We start from the raw sequence: 17,863 nt of genomic DNA, 5'->3' as shown, positions 1-17,863 counted from the left end.
CACAAGAATCGGTATAAACTAATGATTAGTATTATAGCCATGTAGCATAGGCCTATGTAATCCCCCTCGGCCCCCTTTCCTTGTGATACAGGAGCCAACCCCCGGCCACCGATGACCCAAGAAATCCCCGCCTATTGAGATCTCATCATGCGTAATAATAAGATGGACATTGCATGGGAGGGTTGTTGGTGGGTGATGGGGGGAGGGAGGGTTGTTGGTGGGTGATGGGTGGAGGGTTGTTGGTGGGTGATGGGTGGAGGGTTGTTGGTGGGTGATGGGGGGAGGGAGGGTTGTTGGTGGGTGATGGGTGGAGGGTTGTTGGTGGGTGATGGGGGGAAGGGAGGGTTGTTGGTGGGTGATGGGTGGAGGGAGGGTTGTTGGTGGGTGATGGGGGGAGGGTTGTTGATGGGGGATGAAGACAAAGGAGGGGGGGGACGACTCATCATGCTGCGATTGTCATCACTTTGGTAAACATAGAAAACCAGGATTTAATTTCCTAATTCTGAACAATAGGCAACAGATTATTTCTCACTGGAAGAATCAACAGGAATTGATGAAGAGGTAATTAAGATAATTATATCAAAATATCAACAAAATTACCGTAACAATTGGGAACTGTAAGAAACCCATAGCTTAAGGATCTTATATAAATTGCTAAATGTGGAGAGGAAGGAAATATTATATAGAAAATAATTTACCAAGGCGGCAAATTAGAAAATTACGATCTCATAAGAAAATCAGATTGGACTTTATATGGATAAAGTGTTAAGAAAGTGGTGTAATAGTCACATATTTATGTAGAGTGAAAAATAGTGCCCTGAAGCTGGACTGACCTGTAGAGGATTGGCGGAGCTGAGTGGGTGACCAGGACTTGATTAGATCTTGATTAGTGAGGATATGGCGAGGACCTTTTTTGGGGAAGGGTGTGGTCTAAAAGTAACTTTATTTGTAAGAGATCAGGTTGGTCAAGGGTGTGGTCAGAGTGTGGTCAGGAGGGATTCTGTCAAGCTCTGATTGGAGAGGGGGGGGGGAGGAAGTGTGTAGCCTGTGGGGTGCTGTCAGCCCCTGAACAGGGTGTGGTCCTGATCGTGGAAGTGAGGCTCTAGCCAGGGATGGTGTGGTCAGGGATGGTGTGGTCAGGGATGGTGTGGTCAGGGATGGTGTGGTCAGGTGGAGACGGTGAGTGGCTTGCTGACCACCTGTCACGCTCAGCTGACTCTCAAGAATGAAACTAAATTGAATGATGAACTGTTACAGTACACTGTGTGTGTACTTACCTAGTTGTGCTTGCGGGGGTTGAGCTCTGGCTCTTTGGTCCCGCCTCTCAACTGTCAATCAGCTGATGTACAGATTCCTGAGCCTATTGGGCTCTATAAGCCCAGTACACACATACAGTGTGTGTATTTACTATTTGTATCTGCAGAATCGAGCTATTAGCTCGGTTCTTGAGGTTATCTTGAGATGATTTCGGGGCTTTTTAGTGTCCCCGCGGCCCGGTCCTCGACCAGGCCTCCACCCCCAGGAAGCAGTCCGTGACAGCTGACTGACACCCAGGTACCTATTTTACTGCTAGGTAACAGGGGCATAGGGTGAAAGAAACTCTGCCCATTGTTTCTCGCCGGCGCCTGGAATCGAACCCAGGACCACAGGATCACAAGTCCAGCGTGCTGTCCGCTCGGCCGACCGGCTCCCTTGGGCAAATATGTTATTTAGCTCGGCCTTTCTAACCAATTTATTTTTCCTCTATTATGTCTACTACATATATTTCTCTCTCACACACACACACATCCCTAAGAAGCAGCTCGTAGTTGCTGTCTAACTCCCAGGTACCTGGCATATGCCGCTGAGGTTATCCTCTTAATGTGGGCTGCAGGGGACATGTCTGGCGTGATATCAACCCCCAAGTCTTTCTCTCTCTCTGATTCCAGAAGAATTTCACCTCCCAAATGATACCTTGTATCTGGCCTTCTGCTCCCTGCACCTATCTTCATTACATTTGCTCGGGTTAAACTCTAACAACCATTTGTTGGACACTCCTTCAGTTTGTCCAGATCTTCTTGAAGCCTCAAGCACTCCTCCTCTGTCTTAATCCTTCTCATAATTTTGGCATCGTCAGCAAACATTGAGAGGAATGAGTCTATACCCTCTGGGAGATCATTTACCTATATCAGAAACAGGATAAGTCCGAGTACAGAACCCTGTGGAACTTCGCTTGTGATTTCACGATAATCTGGGGTCTCACCCCTCACAGTAACTCTGCTTTCTATTGCTTAGTCACAGTGTGTGCGTGTGTGTACTCACCTAGTTGTGCTTGCGGGGGTTGAGCTTTGGCTCCTTGGTCCCGCCTCTCAACCGTCAACCGTGTGTATTTACTATTTGTATCTACAGAATCGAGCTATTAGCTCTTGGACCCAGCCTTTCTAACCAATCTATTTTTCCTCTATTACATCTACGGCATATATTTCTCTCTAACACACTCACACACACCCAGAATATTGAACAAAAAGCATACATTAAGTGAAACAGTTGAGACATACGCGAATCGACTCGGTGATGATACCAAACTAGGCATCAGACAATGAAGAAACGACGTTTCGGTCCGCTCTGGACCATTAGTAAGTCGTTGTTTCTAACTGTTCTGTGTTCTTTGGACACCATATGACGTTACTGTGACTCATCGTCGACTCAGTGTTAAAAGGTGGGACCAGAGAACTAAAGTTCAACCCCCACAAGCAGTAAAAGGTAAATTTTTATTAACATTTTTATTGACAAAATTTAATTACAACTTTGCCTAATCTAAGGACTTCAGTTAAGTCTTATTAAAGTGAGGATAATGCTGGTATTCACTGTCACGCAGGACAGAGGGTCACACACAAGACAATAGGTCTAAACTGTAGGCTGAAGCACATATATATATCATGGTTACAATTAATGTTTTGATGTATGAATATGTAAAATCAACTTTCTATTGTGCACTGCCACACAAGGGCAGGGATGGGTGCATAAGAGATGCAGCTTAAAAATAATATAAAGCTGTTCTTCATTCTTTAAGATGGACAAGCAAATCTTGGATAAATTGTTAGGATGTCGTCCAGTACACCAGATTCTATGAAATAGTTACATAGTTGGTGGTACAATAGGCCAGGAGGTCTAAAATCTTTTACGGTTTCACATTCAACAATATAGTGTTAAAGTGGTTTGTCACAGAGTTTACAATCTGAATATTCTGGTAGTGGCTCAGCCTCACTAACCTGCCAGATGTGTCTATAGTCAAGGCGAATTACCGAAATGACTCCATCACATTGCCTGGTCCGGTTACTGTGCTGACCATACCATACAAATACCTATTATTACAAAAGCTGTCATAGCTTTTAATACTGCAGCTTTCAGGACTCTGGGCATTTCTTAGTTCTTCTTAATCTAAAGTTATTTCTTTAATTTGTATGTTACTAATAATTGCTTTCGATAGTCCAGTATTTTCTTTCCTGCAAGCCTCATTGGCCAATCGATCTACAAAGTCATGTTTTCCAACTCCAACATGGGATGGAACCCTCACACAAATTTTATACAAAAATTATTATCAGTGACAAAAATTACATTCCATTTAATATTACAAGCTACTTCAAACATTAAATATGATTTTAATGTTATTTCAGGACGGCAGAGGTTTAGAGTCACAAAATATCACTACCTCATTGAGCTCAAGATACTCAGTGGCTAGATTAATACCCAATAGCTCAGTCTGAGTCGTGCTTGCCCAGTCGTTCAATCTCTGCGTACTAGACATGATCATTGATTGATTGATGAAGATTAAGCCACCCAAGAGGTGGCACGGGCATGAATAGCCCGTAAGTGGTGGCCCTTTCGAGCCATTACCAGTATCAAAAGATGATACTGGAGATCTGTGGAGGCGCAACTGCACCCTGCGTGACGGGAGATGTCTCCCGGACCAAGTGGTGACCAAATGGTGAGAGACATGATCATTTTTCATTCTCTTTATATACTGCACATGCACAATCTGTTCTACCAGTGACCAATTGTACAGAACCATCAGTAAAGGCATAGGATTCAGTTGGTTTGAGATTTTGAAGATGACTGTGGTCTCAAGAGGCCGGTGAGGGAAGGTTGTTGTGGCAAATATTCATAGAAAATATAAATGTAAATTGGTACCAGAGAGTTAGGCTTTCCTCGTTATATTGACGTACGCGCACGCACACGCGCACACACGCACACACACACACACACACACACACACACACACACACACACACACACACACACACACACACACACACACACACACACGCGCGCGCGCGAGTTTATAAACATGTTGTATAGGACGATTAATTTTGTTTTTGAAAAATTACTTGCTTCTTTAGTTTAGAAAGTGATGTTAGAGAAAACGAAGATGTTCATAAAGTTAAATTATGAACATCTTCGTTTTAGGGATTTAGTACCCTTATCTCGCTCCCCAAATTAAAAAAATGGATCTTCGTAGTCTACTTCCATATTACTCTGTTACAAGAGTCACGGGTTCTAATTAGGCTTAATTAGAACTCGTGGAAACCCTGAGTAGGTTTTAGTGGAAGCCTCGGGAATTCTATTTCCTTGCCAACCTTGTCTAAGTTGTTGTTGTTGTTGTTAAAGATTTAGCTATTCAGGCCGGAGTGTCCATGAAGCACGGGCTATGGTGAGCCCGTAATTGAGTTCTTGCCTAAGGTTGACAAGGGAATTTATACTGCAGTAGACCTTGATAGCTTCGAAATTTGTTATCTAACTTTTAGTTGATGCAATTAAATATTTATAATTTGGCTAACTTCCCTAAGCCTATTATCTTGATACTTTTCTTATTTATATATTTAAACCTTGTTAATTTAAAAAAAAATTAAGTCACGAGATTCGTAAACGCGTCTCGCCCCTATATATCTTTTATTATATATGTTTTGGATCAATGCAAAATTGTAATCATCTAGTCGTTCATTATTGGTCATAAATGAATGGTTAATCTAAGTAGCCTTCATAAATACTTAATTGCCGAACTCGTACTCCTTAGCACGGGAGCTGTGACGAGGTCACCTTCCTGGTCCACTCCTCTAGGTGTCTCCAGGGATCTCCAGGTGTCTCCAGGTGCCATGGCATCACAGGTGCACGTGTTAATTACTGACACCACCCCTCCCCCACCCTCCACCTCTCAGAGCCTCGGGGTAAACAGTTTACAAACCGCTTCTCATGTAAATTACGCTATTTAGGTTAGAATTATAACATAGTCCAAAGAAAGTAGAAAAGGAGGATCATAGGCAGCGATGTAAACAACAGGAGCGTCATATGGGAGGATAAACAAGACGTATTACACGCGTGTTGCTGGTTAAACAATGTCAAACTGGCTTGACACGGAGCTCTGCCAGCTCTTATGAGACAAATGAACAGGTTGTTGTTGTTTAAGATTCGCTACTTGAAACAAAATGTTCCAAGTAGCACGTGCTATGGTGAGCCCGTTGTGGACTTACCTGGCACAGGAGCGGGGCTGTAACTCGGATGAATCAACAGGGTTGTTGCCAGCTCATACATGAGAGAGGAGACGTGTCATTACTGTGGCATGACACACCTCCAGTGACAGGTAAACCAAGCTGACCACAACCAACTCATGCTGACACAAGCTTACCTGAGGCACAGTGCCAACTGCCAGTTGACATGTGGGTTGATCTCAGCTGGTAATGGAGTTGAGTCGCAAGTTACCTGGAGTATTTCTTATTTGTTTTTTTCACCGTGATGTTGGAAAGATTGTTCACATGTTTTCTTATTTTTTAAACTTTTCACGTTAAAAAGATATACAAATAGTTTTTTCGTAGTGTCTTAAACTTTACTAGATCAAATCTTGGCTTTACATGTTACACAAATTCATCTTCATCAACAAGTTGCACCACAGGTCATATTGTATCAGTCACAGGGATCATCAGACTTAAACAACAGGTCAGGACTTAGGCAGAGGTCACAGGTGGCGGAAACTCGCCACGCCTCACTAATCTCCACCACAGGTTCACAACGAGGTCAACCGGAAGTCCGACACACACACACACACACACACAGGCATCAACAGGTCAAAGACACAAAGAAATACCAACAAGACAGAGGAAGAGAGACATGGGTGCGGAAAAACACAAACACCACAAATTAAAACACGCGCCCAACGGATAAAGTGTTTCAAGATCTAATAACAGATTACAGACACACATTCATCTATATGTTCGAGACATTTAGGCAAAGGCTAGCTAACGTCTCTACATGTAATTAGCGAACAACAGGTCAGAGTGCTCGTCTACATGCCACCAGTGAACAAAAACTACGGGTCGCTATTGAGCAACAGGTCGTAGACCGTCCTACATTACACAGATGATCAACAGCCCACAGGTCACAATAAAGAGGTCAGAGAGGGTCCCTACAAGTCACCAGAGGTCAGAGAGGGTCTCTACAAGTCACCAGAGGTCAGAGTGGGTTTCCTACAATTCACCAGAGGTCAGAGAGGGTCCCTATACAAGTCCCAAGAGGTCAGAGGGGGTCCCTACAAGTCACCAGAGGTCAGAGAGGGTCCCTATACAAGTCACCAGAGATCAAAGAGGGTCCCTATACAAGTCACCAGAGGACAAGGAGGGTCTCCTACAAGTCACCAGAGGTCAGAGAGGGTCCCTATACAAGTCACAAGAGGTCAGAGAGGGTCCCTACAAGTCACCAGAGGTCAGAGAGGAAAGAATCGTGTCCGTCTTCTCGCACTGGTTGAGCCATACTAATGACCTGACAAACCCAGTCCTCGTGGAAGTAGGGAGAGGCCCCAGGTGAGAGACCCTAAGAGAGGGAGAGGGGAAGATAAGGGGGTAGGAGGGAAGGGGAGGGGTGTAAGGGTGCAAGGAGTGAGGAGCATAGAGGTGGGGAAGGGAAAAGTTTGATAGGGGGATGAGAAGGGAGGCGGGAGATCAGGAAGCGAGGTGGGGAGAAGGGAAAGGGAAGCGGATGTAAGGTAAGCGAGGCAAGGGAGTGGGAACGGTAGTCAAGGAGGAATGAGAGGCGTGAAGAAAGAGGAGGACGAAGGGGGGAAGAAAAATAGGGGGAGCGGGGTGAGAGGAGAACGAGATTATAAAGAGAGAGAGAGAGAGAGAGAGAGAGAGAGAGAGAGAGAGAGAGAGAGAGAGAGAGAGAGAGATCATCCCGATCTGTTAACTATCTTACTCCTTGTGACACAGAGAATCCATCTGTCTGTATATTGCTTTTTTGTTTACAGTGTCGTGTCTGTGCCTTATCGCGATGGCTGTTATATTTATTTCTATATTTAAAACATTATTCAATTCTGATTACTTTTGTCGTTAATACATTATATTTTTAAGGTTAATGTTACATTATTTACAGTTGATACAATGCTGTCCGAAACTTGTGTTCCATCGTGTGATTGTGTTTTATGACAAGTAGTATAATTTTTATCCATAAGATTATTCCATAACTAATCAATAATCAGATTCACAATCGACTTGAGAATGGTCCAGGACGGACTGAAACGTCGTCGTCGTCCATTCACTTTCTAGTGTGTGGTCTGGTCAACAACTAGTATAATATGATACACACACACACATAAGTGTACTCTGTGTCTTCAGTACTCTAAAGTGCGATACGAGTACTCAGCTCTGTGAGCTCGGAAATTTGACTCTAGAGGGTGATTTTTGAGCCGAATTCTGACTCTGCACCTATTTTCATTTTCAAATTACGACTTTTTATACCGAAAATATGCCAATTACTGAAAATGGCGATTGGTCGCATTTTGCCCAAACCCCCTGTAGTTTTCAAAATATCTGAAATGTCAAAAATTTGACTCCTGATCGTGATTTTTGAGCGGAATTCTGACTCTCTGCACCTATTTTCATTTTCAAATTACGAATTTTATACCGAAAATATGCCAATTACTGAAAACGGCAATAGGTCATATTTTGCTCAAACCCTCCCCTGCAGTTTTCTAAATTTCAGAAATGTTGGAAATTTGACTCTTGAGCGTGATTTTTGAGCCGGATTCTGACTCTCTGCACCTATTTTCATTTTCAAGGTACAACTTTTTATAACGAAAATATGCCTATTACTGAAAACGGGGAATTGGTATATTTTGCCGCAACCCCCCTACAGTTTTCAAAATCAGGCACGAGCCTATGTCCAGAGTGGAATTGTTAACAATCACCAACAACTTAAATTCGTTTAGCTACTTCCTCTACCAACGCTCCTTTTGTTGCCTTGTCTCTCGGGTCAACTGTAGTTTGCCTACAGCATTCGCCTTCCAGCACGGTGAATCAATTTGAGGTCTTCAGGACAGCTGTAGGCGGCCTTGGCAAAGTCTTCATAAGTCCCTTGTCCTTTGCAACACTCCAAGACAAAGACTTCCTTATGCTGCTTTCCTCCTTTGCTAGGCACCTTTTTCATCTGCCTTAGCTCATCGCGCAGCGAATCCAGCTTTGTCCTCTGAGCTCCACATAGATTGATTAGTTCCCTCACTACACCTCCCATTATTACTATGGTAGCACAATTGGAGCTACAAGTAACACACCCTCTCACGCAAACATTGGGTATAAATCGGATAAGTTTAGATTTAGGAAAGACCTGGGTAAATACTGGTTCAGTAACAGGGTTGTTGATTTGTGGAATCAATTATCGCGTAACATAGCAGAAGTAGGATCCCTTGATGCTTCAAGCGTATATTAGACATATGAATGAATTTGGTTGGATATAAATAGGACCTGCCTCGTATGGGCAAATAGGTCTTCTGCAGTTACCTTAATTTATTATGATTTACATTATATAGATGGTAGTAATTACAAGAAAAGTAGTCATCATAATAAGGACTTAAGAGGATAACATTGCAATACTGTTTACATTATGATTCACTTAAGTTTTGATTTAATTATTATTAACTATATTAAGGGGATAGCGCGAACGCAGTCCCCTGCTAACAAAAATTTCGCACTCGAGTTAACCACATTTGGGTTAATCGCAAGGGTCAGCGCCACCGGAGTGCAATGGTGAGCCTCGCCTTGGGAAAACCGCCTTCGTGATCACGGTATCTCCTGTGCCAGGTAAGTATGCTTAAGTCAGCTCAACCTCCAGACGCCCCTCCCGTCACTGACAACCGATATTATCCCACCTATTTTTATGTTAGTATGTCTATTAATTACAGTTTTATTAACATTATTTATGTTATTGTTGCAAATTATTATTTTATTGTATTCTATAAAAGTACAACATATACTATGCAATTAGGATATTATAGTTTTTATCAGTTTTCATATATGACCAACGATTAAACCTTTGCGCAAATTATATTTATATACCGCAAGCCAATGAGTAGGGATATAATAATTACCACATTGAAACACGAAATATGTTCATAAAAATTACACAAAATAAATTGTATTCATATAATTAGTCAAAGCATATGCTTTGCTCAAAATTGATTTTGTCTCTCCTTAAAACTGCTAGTTTTCTATTTTCACAAATTTTAATGAGGAACACTACAAATTCCTTTTTCCCAAATTCTTTAATCATATAATTGTCATATGATGTATTTTATCATATCATGTACATGAAGTACATATATATATATACATATATAACTTAGCTGGTCGGTGAATTGTACGCCCTGCTCGCGTTACATAACCATCAAAGTTAACTTCCTCCTCTTCGCTGATGTCATCTAACTGGGGTCGTAGGGTGGGAGGTCGCACAGGATAGTCTGTCGTCGTAGGATCAGGTTGTGGTGCGGCTGGTAACTGGGGTTGTAGGGTGGGAGGTCGTACAGGATCGTCCGTTGTCGTAGGTGGCGGTGCTGCTGGTAACTGTGGTCGAAAAGTGAACTGCGTAGTCGGCGGATGTGTCTCTGGATTTAGCAGTGTTGCAGACGTTGAGACGAAGCCTGGAGCAGAGCAGAGAGCTGAGTGAGTCCGGAGTCGTGGAGCTCTATGTGGGAGAGCGTGGCGGCTCGATTGAGAATTGTGAGTGTCAAAACTCGGGGAGCGAGAGCGTGGCGGCTCGATGCGGTCGTAGTCTGCTGTCTGCTCTGTGTCGAAGCTGTAGCGTCTTGGGTTGATTAGGACTGTACACGCCGAGTACTACATTGTTGACTGTGGAAATTGTAGTCTGGTACTAAAAGATGTAGGCAGTGTGTGGACAAGCTCGGTGTAGCAGGAGAGAAGAATGTGCATAATTGTTGCGTCCTTGGGTCGCTGGTGGAGCATTTAGATCCGGGGCGGATGGGCTCGGGCACCAGGACATTAGGAGGTAATGTAGGCACGTAGTTAGGACAACGAGGTAATCACTGCTAGAGCTGAATTGTCCTGGAGGCGACGAAGAGTCGGAAACGCAAGCTGTAAGTCCTGTACTGCGCAAAGTGCTTGAGTCGGCAGAGTATCAGAATGCAGTGAACGTGTAGATGAATCTGACGAAAGAGCAGCTTTCGTGGGCGCCCCTGTAGAACAAGCAGTGCCCTGGCAGCGACGGAGAGTCGGCAGGACAGGCTGTAGATCACACATTATGTAGTTACTGATGAAGCTGCCAGATGAGTGAGTAGTGATCGTGGAGCAGCAAGCCGTAGTAGATGAAAATGCAGAGACGATCGCGATGAAAATCATAGCTATGGCAAGGGTGTTGGCAACGTTCCATGACAGGTGGCTGCGGTCCACAGCAAGCAGTAGCAGTAGAGGTCCAGTGAGAGTCCATGTTGTAGTCCATCGTGGCTGGGTATCGTCGAAACTCTTTGGGGTCACCAATGTAACGGTTCTATTGTTACGTAAAGTATGGTGACAAATAAACACAGACACTAAGATACTATATATATATTTGGTCGAATATACATAAGTACACCGGTGATACTTTGGTGTGAGTTGAGCGCACTGAGCGTCGGTACAGTATCTCGCAAGTGTCTGCTCTAGACCACACTTGAAAGTAGACTAGTTAATGTTTGCTATTCTTGCCGCTTATATTGCTCGGGCAACACCTCACCGTGCTGCCCGGGCAACGCCTCACCTCATTCATCTCCAAAGGTTGACAGGAATATTAACACTATATTTGGAGCGAGTATATTATTGGGATAATCTACTCGCTACATAGTCGTCAATTATAGAAAAATCCCCATAGAAATCCCCTCGTCTTCCCCACCATTCCCCCATTCCCCCAATAATTCCCCCATCCCCTCGTCCTCCCCACCGTTCCCTCACTTGAAAAACACAGTTTTTCAAAAGATGCATGTTTTTACATGTCACAGGTGGGACATCTATATAGTAGGTATATAACAACACGCGCATATTCAAATTCAACGCTTTGTCAAAACTTCAAAGCCATCGGTGAAGAACGTTCAGAGATTTCCCTCACATGAAAAACACAACCAACCGCGAGAGCGAGCGAACAAAATACAGACACGTCCAAGGTGGGAGCTTGTATTAGGACATCTGCATATCCCACTTGTATTTCTTCCGGAACTTCAATATTTGCAATGGCGTTCATAAGTATGTTAAATAGTGTAGAGCTTAAGACGTGTGCTTTCAAAGATCCAATAGTTATAATAATATACCATAATGACGTTTTTTATGAAAATACAAATTGTACATAATATGTTTCCGCGAGAACCTATACAACATCAATAAACTTATTATATGAAAAAATTATTATTATATGAAAAAGTAATAAAATGTTGATGGTATAAAATTTATATTTTACTGTTTGTTGTGCATATTAAAACAAAGTTATATTATTTCCATTATTGTTTTGAAGTTTCCATAATTAATAAGATTGGATGCTCTGTTTCACGTTAGTCAGCAGACCGATGTGGGAGGCCTCGCGAGACTAAATCTGACTTTATGATCATACTTCATAGGATCAATTCTATAGTATGACTGCCGAGTTCCTTGTCCGAAACTCTGAAGAAATCACACCGCGATGATGTAGCTAAGTGTGAGCCTCTGAGCGGGAAGCTGTTCAAGACTTAAGTCTTGGACATTGATGACCGTTCCCTCCTGTGTTAACGGGAGTGGAGGAGGCTCGCACAGGCTGAGCGGTGAGATTCAAGTCTACTGTGGAGTATCCATGGTTTTTTTAATTAGGACCAAATGGTCCACTCCCTTAGGGGAGATTATGTCATCATCAAATGAAAATTAAGAATTATACTGGTTCATTTCCTCGGCAAAGGATAAAGAGGGTACGATCTAAACAGAGATTACATTATCAGTTACATCTATTGTGCACATTTTGTAATTATAATGTCAGCTAGTTACATGGATTTTTAATTTCAATAGCTATGTAAATACAATTGCACATTGTATATTAATCGTAGGTCTTTTCATTAATACATAACTGTTTTAGCTGTCTTAGTAAAACTGTTATTTATTTTTATTAGTCTGCTTAAATGTTCCTAAATTTCCTATGTTATTTATCTTCAATTCAAATTATTTCTTTATTATGCACCCCATACCCATCCCGTGAGCTTTGGTGGAGAGTTACAGAGGCCTCAAGAAGTGAAACATGACTTAAATACCAATTAAATACAATAGTATTTTAGAGTTAAAACACCAATATGGTCTTAAGTATGTAATAAAAGTACAAATTAGACTAGCCATGATGATGATGTTTCATCGAAAAAGTAGTTTAGTTCACTTATTATGCAGCCTATATCCATCCAGTGACTGTACCGTTAGTGAAGAGGGTAAGATGTATATAATAGGTTCAGTTTCTGGACCCATTATTTACCTCTGAACCTCCAAATACAGCCCGTCCTCCAAAAATGGGGTGGTAAATGTAAGAAGACAATTAAGTGCAATTATGTACCCGAAATACACCCATTATTGACTAAAACTTCTCACTGTTTCCGATCACGGCAATGTTACTTGATGAACCGTAAAAGACTTTAGACCTCCTGGTCTATTGTACCACCAACTGTGTAACTATTTCATTGACTCAGGTGTTCTGGACAACATCCTAACAATTTATCCAAAATTTGCTTGTCCATTTTAAAGAATGCAGAACAATTTTATATCACTTCTAAGCTGCATCACTTATGAACCCATCCCTGTCCTTGTGTGGCAGTGCACAACAGAAAGTTGTTTTTACATATTCATGCATTAAAACCATTGATTGTAACCATGATATATATATGTGCTTCAGCCTACAGTTTAGACTTATTGTCTTGTGTATGACTCTGTAGTGCGTGACCAAGCGTGACAGTGAATACCAGCATTATCCTCACTTTAATAAGACTTAATTGAAATCCTCAGATTAGGCAAAATTGTAATTAATTTTGTCAATAAAGATGTTAATAATAATAATAATAATGAACTTGGCTAAACAGCAGGAACAACCGTGAACATCTTCAAGAGGAAACTAGATTGTTTCCTTCAAGGAGTGCCGGACCAACCGGGCTGTGGTGGGTATGTGGGCTTGCGGGCCGCTCCAAGCAACAGCCTGGTGGACCAAACTCTCACAAGTCAAGTCTGGCCTCGGGTCGGGCTTGGGGAGTAGAAGAACTCCCAGAACCCCATCAACCAGGTATCAACCAGCAAAATCTATTGTATAGAAATATTTGAGTATTAGGGAGAGTGCCAGAGCTTAGCCCACTTGATGGCAGTTGTGGAAGCACAACTGTTGTAGCTTGTTTTCTTGATGTCACTCAAAGCCCCTCATTCATTATGGAGTCGCGTACCCATTTCCCACGCATCCCTTGGGCCATATTGGAAGTTTTTTCTAACGTATCGCTCAACTCAATAAATATACTTTGTTTGGAGCACGACTCCGGTGATTCAGTGTATGAGTTTGAATTTTGTAGCCCTTAAGTCCGCAGAACTGGAATATTAGTCATCCACTCTTTCGAAGTTTCATCTCCAATTTCTGCATCTCTTCTACCCTCTGGGAGTAGGCCATCGAAATATTATACCTATAATGGGAAATAGTGTCAATTTTTGTGCAGACAGTGCAAATATAAAAACAACATACGTGCACTATTTACAGTTGGCTCACAATCAGAATTGGGGTTTGACCCCGACAGGTCGAAACGTTTGCACACTTCCTTTCACTTCAGCCTATTACGGGCTATTCATGACCGTGCCACCTCTTGGGAGGCTTAATCTTCATCAATCACCTCTGCCTTAATTCACTTGTTACGGCCACTGTGGACCAGTAACTGGGTTCTTGATGTTATAACCTCTTATAGTATCCGACCCCAAGTCGGTAGTAAGCTTTCAAGAGCTGGTAGTAGTGTAAAGCATAAATACAGGGAGAGATAAACAAGAGAATTCCCTTCACCATTAAATAAATATATAAATAGATTATTTCTACACTTATGAACAACAGGGTCTCTTTCACGCAGGACACAAATACGTAAGCAGTGTTCGTCAACTCCAGTCCCTGGAAACACAAACCGTAACTGTCTTTATTTTCCGCTTGTTACAACTTGTAATAAAGTTGTTACATCTTGGCTTAACGTGTTTATGACGTATTAGAACGTTGTTACAACTTGCTATATTGGTTGTTATAACTGGTTAGGAGGTGTTAAAACTTGTTCGAACGTTGTACCAACGTCGTAGTTTCGGTGTGTGTTTGGTGGGGTGTTTCCACCGTCCCAGTACCTTGTCCACTTGTACTGGCAAACACTGGCGAATTCACCTTTTACGTGGGCCTGTCCACCGATACAGTATCACGATGTGCCTACACCCCACCCTCGCTCTCCAACTACTCACTGGCAAAGGGCTTCAGCAACACGCTGACAGGGGACTACCACATACAGGGGTTGCGAACACCCTGGCAGAAGCCTCTAGCAGCTTGCTAGCAGCACTTCACAATAGGCACATCACTGTCGTCTGCAACTCTTACAAGCCAATCCCGAGTACGCCGATCTACACCAACACTGCGTATATCAGCAGCTAACACATACTGCTCAGATCATATTGGTCACAATAAGATGACTCATATATTCATTGGATGAACATACAGTTTAATTCATTTATTATGCACCCCATAACCATCCTTTGAATGGTAGTGGAAAAGTTAGGAGGCACATAATGGGTGCAGGAACTGACTAAACACCCAATGTATGTGATGCCTGCATTTTTTGCTTAATGCGAAACATTTGCTTGTTGTGTGTCCGAAACTCCGCCGCAGATACCCGTGTACTAGTTTGGGATTTCGTGTTATGCTTCATGTCTTCAAACTGATAATCAGACCTGCAATGGTCTGCATATCCCTTACACACCCTTCAAACTGACAACCTGAACCATCGTAAAGAAACTCCAAAGAGTTCAAAACAGGGCCCTCTTCTTCGCGGCGAAAATATTCTGAAGAGACAGAGCAAGAACCGACCAGCTCCACAAATTACCTAAGATAATGCCCATGCATATCCGTCTTAGCCACCTCCCCAGGAAACAACTCCATAAAATGAAACATCTCTATATCCCAGATCAAGAAGACCCCCTAGTAATAACAAACACAGACTTCCCGAGACCTGGCATCCTTGAAGATCTACCTGGAGACCCTTGATGACCCTGAGCCTACCGGACTCAGTTTTCACTTGATTAACAACAACAACAAAAAATATACATAAAACTATATAAAACATATTGAGGGCAAGCTATGCAGAAAATTTGCTGCTGGGGAGAGTTACCTTGGTAAAGCTTAATTCCAACAGCCCTAGATTCAGTCCATCTACAGCTGTCCACCACAGCCTGCCTTCACCAGCCAGTCTAGCTGCTATACTAACACATCAACACCACACGTCATTTACTATAACACAACTACTACCAAGTCAAAGTGGATAGGCCACTACACTTTTCATCCCACTCATACTTCATCAACACCCTATTTCTTGATTTCTGATCCTTTTCCTCTTGTCTTCTGCTACCCCCTCAAACCCTAACCAACACAGATTTGATTTGGTCACCAAATTAAAACTGTTTGGAGTTCCCATCGGGAGGTATATTTCACTTTTTAGACGCAGCTAGCTTTCCTTACCAGTTATAGACTGGAGCTGAAGATGCACAGTACAGTTTCAACAGAAATGCTATTAACGCTTTGAAATATTCTTGATTACTTTTATATTCAGTACCAGTAATCTCGTTGTTATGGTACCAGTGAGATAGTTAAATATCAATCATATACAAATTGTCTTCTGTAAATCCTGGATTACATTTTTAATTCTAATGATACATAGCTCTTGGCTTTACCAGAGGAAATTATCTTTTAGAGAACACTAATATTTCTTATATCTACTAGTTTGTATAATTAGTTTATTATAGATACCATACACAAAAAATGCACCCCAGTATTCTTTAATCTAAGTAATTTACATTTGTAGTAAACTGGTAATCATTTTTGTCAAATTTGTGATACTCTACTATGGTAATATGCACACTATCTATAGTAAGCAAACTTGGTTAGAACATCAGGACTTAATCGTGGATTAAGTGTAGTTGTTAAACATATTGAGTTGATTAAATTATTGAATATTTTTACATCTATTGAAGTGGGTTATGGGAATACATTTGCTGAATTACAAGAGTAGTATGTATCAGTACAATGTGACTAAAGGATAACATTACAATACTGATCCTTTGGGTAATTTTAATTATTATTAACTATATTAAGGGGATAGCGCGAACGCAGTCCCCTGCTAACAAAAATTTCGCACTCGAGTTAACCACATTTGGGTTAATCGCAAGGGTCAGCGCCACCGGAGTGCAATGGTGAGCCTCGCCTTGGGAAAACCGCCTTCGTGATCACGGTATCTCCTGTGCCAGGTAAGTATGCTAGAGTCAACACAGCCTCCAGACGCCCCTCCCGTCACTGACAACCGATATTATCACACCTATTTTTATGTTAGTGTGTCCATCACTTACAGTTTTATTAAAATATTTTGTGTTATTGTTACAAATTATTATTTTATTGTATTCTCAAAAAGTGCAAAATATACTATGTAATTAGGATATTATGCATTTTATCAGTTTTCATTTATTACTAATGATTCAACCTTTGATTGAGCAAATCATTTATTTATTTATTTATATACAAGAAGGTACATTGGGTTCGTGAGAATACGTAGCATAGTATTTACTATCTTGTAAAGCCACTAGTACGCGCAGCGTTTCGGGCAGGTCCTTAATCTAACAGATAATTTTAAGTAAGTAAATTCTAGCAGAATTAATAAAATGATAACAGATACATTGCAAGAAAAAAAATGACATGAGAGAGATTAGTAAGTATATTAAACCACATTGGTATATTAAAGCTCTGATTGATTACATTGACAGCTTGATTGGTAATTTAAACAAGATTAATAGGCACCATACAGCAGATTGATAGCACATATAAGAAGACAGCAATGATCACAATGGTAAAGATGTTCGGATGACTTAATATCATATTTGTCTATCGCAAGCCAATTAGTAGGGATATAATAATTAGCACATTGAAACACGAAATATGTTTCATGCCCTTAAGAAGGTTCATAAAAATTACACAAAACATTGTTGTATTCACATAATCAGTCAAACCATAGGCGTTGCGCAAAATTGATTTTGTCTCTCCTTAAAATTGCTAGTTTTCTATTTTCTCAAATTTTAATGTGGAACATTACAAATTCCTATTTCGCAAATTCTTTTATCATATAATTGTCATATGATGTATTTTATCATATCATATACATGAAGTACATATATATGTAGTCATCAGTTATACATGTGGAAGCCCACAGTAATAAGTAATGAATTAATATAAATAATTATAATGTAACATATTGTAATATGTGCACTGTGTAGATTTGCGATACCACGGGCCTCTCAAAAACGCCAAGTTGCCTTTTATACGT

At 41.4% G+C, this 17,863-nt stretch overlaps 3 non-coding genes across 3 annotated transcripts; 1 reads left to right on the top strand and 2 right to left on the bottom strand.

The window, feature by feature from the left end:
* Nucleotides 1-8,946: 8,946 nt before the first annotated feature.
* LOC123761885 (U1 spliceosomal RNA) lies at nucleotides 8,947-9,109 on the bottom strand. The gene has a single exon (XR_006773275.1). It is a non-coding gene; the product is annotated as a U1 spliceosomal RNA (small nuclear RNA).
* Nucleotides 9,110-11,876: 2,767 nt separating this feature from the next.
* On the top strand, nucleotides 11,877-12,075 carry LOC123761886 (small nucleolar RNA U3). Its single transcript, XR_006773276.1, has one exon. It is a non-coding gene; the product is annotated as a small nucleolar RNA U3 (small nucleolar RNA).
* A 4,566-nt stretch (nucleotides 12,076-16,641) lies between these two features.
* On the bottom strand, nucleotides 16,642-16,804 carry LOC123761884 (U1 spliceosomal RNA). The gene has a single exon (XR_006773274.1). It is a non-coding gene; the product is annotated as a U1 spliceosomal RNA (small nuclear RNA).
* Nucleotides 16,805-17,863: the final 1,059 nt, after the last annotated feature.

The sequence above is a fragment of the Procambarus clarkii genome, chromosome 24 (assembly GCF_040958095.1).
Source record: "Procambarus clarkii isolate CNS0578487 chromosome 24, FALCON_Pclarkii_2.0, whole genome shotgun sequence".
Lineage (NCBI taxonomy): Eukaryota > Metazoa > Arthropoda > Malacostraca > Decapoda > Cambaridae > Procambarus > Procambarus clarkii.
The sequence above is the reverse complement of the archived record's forward strand: the minus strand, read 5'-3'. Positions and strand labels throughout refer to the sequence as shown.